We start from the raw sequence: 4,800 nt of genomic DNA, 5'->3' as shown, positions 1-4,800 counted from the left end.
TGAGAGAATATCGTTCACTTATTTTCACTTTATTCTTGCATCAGTTTAATGTATGGAGATTGTGGCGTAATGCAATAACGGAGAAAAGAGGAAGGCCTAACAGACAGTGGGTTTAAATGTTCATGATCGTTGGTTCTGTGACCCCTAATATCCGTTTTCATCCATCAAAAACTTCGCGTTCATTGCAAGACAAATGTAAAGCTCAAAAAACATGACACGGATCAGATGATTTATTGTCACATATAAAGACAGAAGAATGTCGGTCATTGTTTTCCCAATGAGAGACACAATGTTCATCAGTGACTGTAGTGAGCGGATATGGAACCAGTATGACTGGCCTGTAAGGCAAAAAGGCAAATATATATAATTACTTCATGAATCTATGTATACAAAAATGCATAAGCTATTTAAATTTGAAGACACACCATGAAGAAATGTAAATAGCCTACGTTGTATTGGTAATTTAATATTTTGCCTACATAGATCTACGATAACATACAAAAAAAAGGGAGAAAGAAAAAGAAAATTTAGCAGTGGATAAAAAAATGGTTGGTTTGGCCTGCAGTATTTGAGATTCAACTTGAAGACCAACAAGGACACCCTGAGAGACCAGAAGGGATAATAAAAAAATAAAAAAAATAAATAAATAAAAAACACTCAATCATTCTTGGCTGTTGTGTCCCCTTTAACGTAACTGGTCATTAATCGCTTAATTCCAGTAAACCTTCGCTCTATACAATAGCCCGCTGTCTTCCGCTAATGCATGTGTGATTAAGCATTTATCTCAGCACACGGGCAATATTAAGCCAGCAGGTCCTACAGAGACCCAAATGCCTTCGGGGGGCCGACCAGCCTGCTTGTGTAGCCTCATGGAGACGGGCTCTGGTTAATGACAGTGACCCGAGCTTCATCGGCCATTCTATTCAACCATTATAACGGCCTGCCGGCTGATTTATGAGATCGGGGCTAATAATTGTCAATTGCTTAACGTGGACAACAATGCCAGTGTGTTTAATAAAATATGCCCCCACTCACTCGTTTGGCCTCGTTTGTACGAATGACCCTGTCGGCCTACTTAAGCCATGTTGAAATAAACAGCTATGCTTCGTAAATGTTGATAGACAAAAAAAGTCACTTAAGATGAACAGAAGCACTAAAATAAATCAGTTTTATTCTAGATTTATGCATCTTTATCAAAACAGCAACAAAATCAGATAAAAGTGATCATCATTTCAACTTTCAGAGTAATTAGAAAGTGAAACACCAAATGCAAAATGCATGGCAAAAACCGCATCAAAAACAGATACAAGACCACATCTTTATTAGGAGAGCATTTTGAGAGTCGATTCAGGCCTTCCTTTTCGCTGGACAGTGCTATATTTGGTGGAATCTAATGAGGGTCACTGTTAAACCAGCGTTACACAGCACTGGATGAAACGATGACAGGGGACTCCGATAAGAATTTAATTCCATCTCATTTTAGACAATTTTATGAATCAAATTCTTAAACACTGGCAAGAGATTAAATAATCACATCTTTTCAAAATCTTATTTGGGTCCGGTCGATGGCATTTCTTCTCCCGTTAATGTCGACTTAGAGGTTGAAGTAATTTCGTAATTGATTCCGAGCACAGGATCTCGGCGGGGCCAGAGCGCGTTAGAGGGTAATATGTTTGCTAATACTGTCCCCGCAGAATAAGATTTTTATGCTAATCCGCTCCTCTGAAGGCCAGACATCATCATGGTCACTTGGGAAGGCCTTAGGCTGAGTGGTCATAAGGAAAGGATAGGGATCTGCCATCCCGGTTTTACAGTCTATGGAACGTTTTTACATCAACTATAACGTGGGTTTTGGCATAGGCTATTCTCAAAAAAAAAAAAAAAAAAAACAAGTGATCGTATCTGGAATTGTTAATATAAAGTATTGTTTTAAAAAGGCAGCGTCAAAATCCTTAGAACTAGCGAAAATTTTAGGATTTTTAAAAAATATACTACATTTAATTATTTTTATATTTATATTAATAAAGAATTCTAGAGCTGCGTCAAAAGTTAACAATTTACCTGGCATTTTTGAGAAACTAGATTTAATGTGAAACTGTGCACCTGGAACAATGCTGCATAGCTATGTTCAGCAAATGCATCAAACCGCGAGCTTACAGGTTGCTATACCAGTGGCATAATTTGTTCTATTTTAGTGTAAATACTAATGATAACAGTAACATTTTACAGGTATGTCCGTATATTGTTTATTTCTAAATGTCTTTTTTAGACATTTTTATTTATTATAATTTTAGTTTATTTTATTATATACTGTATATAGTCCCAGAAAATTTATTTAAACAAGTAATTCACATATAAACCAATAAATCGCTTCTACTATAACAGTTTGAAAATAAAACAATATATATTAATATATTAAAAAATGAATTTATATAATTAATTTAAAATAAATGAATAAATCCAAATTAATAGATTTATTTTAATTAAAAAAAAATACAGTTAAAATACTTTAAAACAACTGCACACAGACAGAACCATAATTTTCCCTCTGATAATCTGAGGATTTCCTCAACATTAAAGTGAGACGTTATGTTCGATCTGACAGCAGTCCCACCCCTCTGGCTTCCCCTCTTATTCACTCATCTTTTTCTATTGTTTTTTTTTTTTTTTTTTTTTTTTGGGTGGTGGGACTGATTCGTCTTATCTATCCACATACAAAGGCATTTTGTTTTTCCTTTTGCCCTCCTGCCGACCCGCATTCCACCAGCACAGAGAAACACAGAGCAGGCGTACAGAAAATGAAGAAGTCTCTGCCGAGCTTTCTGAACTTACACCCCTATTGTCACTTTGCAACCAAAGATTTAGGATCTCGAGAGCCCCGTAGTTATTTGATTTATTTAAGTGAAGCCATATGGACGCTGTTATTTATATGTCATTAAATCACAAATAACCCTATAAATTACGGTTATTGAACCATTATCACACTGTTAATCACTGATAACGTACAGTTTTACGGTTTGTTGTTACAATAGGGCTCCTTTTAGAATGCTCCGTACTATTGACCTGAGTTGATTTAAGTTGATTTAACTGATTTATCACAGATTATTGCCAAGTGGATCCAAATACCTCCTTTAGAATAACTTGTGCGCCTGTTTGCGCGCGCCCGCAAAATTGTGTGAATGTTTTCTATAAGCTTGGAGCTGGATAGGTCGCTCATTCAAACAGTAATATCAAAGGTTTAACGTTGACATTTTAGTCCGCCCAACAGATCGCAGAACCAGTTGATAGTATAAAAGAGATGTTGAAAATATAAAAGATGGGCGTTTCGGTAGCTGGTGGACCACAGCTCATGAGAATAAAGAGCTGTTTGAATAGGGGAAACGGATGGTAAAAGCTATAATTGTATTTGCCTCGGCAAAATATCAGAAAGGACTTTTCTTGGCCCTTTGTATGTTATTAGATTAATTCCTCGCGTTGCAGCCTTTTCCCTTTCTAGGCGCGTGGAGGGAGGACGGTGGACCAGTTGGTCTTTGGTTTCAGTAATCAAATTAACGATTTGCTACATCTTTTAGTCACAACTCGCGTGTAGAAAGAAAAAAATTAACATAATAGGGGCCGGGAAAGAAAGACTGAACTTTTTTATCGTCATTTATCTTTCTTTCAAAAAAGCCGAAGCTGACTGCAGGAGAAAAAAATAATTTAAACGGTGCAGAAATGGTGAAAAATCAGACTCGAAATGCTTGAAGTTTTCATTCAGTTGCCCTCATACATTTTAATCATCGCTTTTATCCCTCTGTTCTATATTGCATCCAGGGCGTAGGCTACTTTCGTTTGCATAACCACAGGTGTATCGTTTTTTCTTGTTTCATTTTCCCTCTTTTTTAAATTATATTTAGCGCACATAAAGTATTATTGTAAATTAATATTTAGTTGTAAGTACTGATGTTATATGATTTTATGTAAAATTCATGTGTTATGTGTGTGTGCCTTACATATGATCTATAACAAAAGCCGTAAATATTTTTTTTTTTTCGGTGAGAAAGACATACATTTCTATGGCTTATAAATTATGACTAAGCGCGTGTCTTTCGTGTACTTCAAATAAAAAAACTAGCTAAGAAATAATTCTTAGCTGTTTTCTAGAATATAGTTTAATAACATCAATTAATTTCAAAATTAAAGAAGTCTACATTACGCATGACTTAAATATACTGTGATATCCTCAAGACATGGTTGCAATAAGAATCTTGTTACCTTTACAACACTGAGTCAATTTTGGAAGATAAGAGGTTTGATGATTAAGATTTTTATTTTTTTTGGCGAATTTGCTACCTTCATTATCAAAACGTCACTTGCCCCTGAACAATAATAACGACAATAAATTAATAAATTAATACATTTAAAAGTAAATAAAAATAAAGCTAAATTAATAAAATAAATAACACACACACAAAATTGCACAACAAAAATGGGCAATGGATCAGTTTACCTTTATTTGTGCATGCGGTAAAAACCTTTTACCTAAATCCGTGTTTGTAAAGTATATAGTCAAACAGCCTAGCTTAACATCCAAATACTTTAGTTGTCCATTGATCGAATAATGATGATGATTATAATAATAATAATAATTATTATTATTATCAAGCTATTACTAACTCATAACGAATACTTGCATTTCGCAGTCATTTCCGACTGCGTTCGTCAGAAAGATATAGCTTTTGTATAGGCTATGTATTCTGACAAATTAAGCGTGTAACTTTTATGATAAGCACAATGTTCTCTTCAGCTCCTGAAAACCAT

The sequence above is a fragment of the Garra rufa genome, chromosome 16 (assembly GCF_049309525.1).
Source record: "Garra rufa chromosome 16, GarRuf1.0, whole genome shotgun sequence".
Lineage (NCBI taxonomy): Eukaryota > Metazoa > Chordata > Actinopteri > Cypriniformes > Cyprinidae > Garra > Garra rufa.
This window is presented reverse-complemented; position numbering follows the sequence as displayed.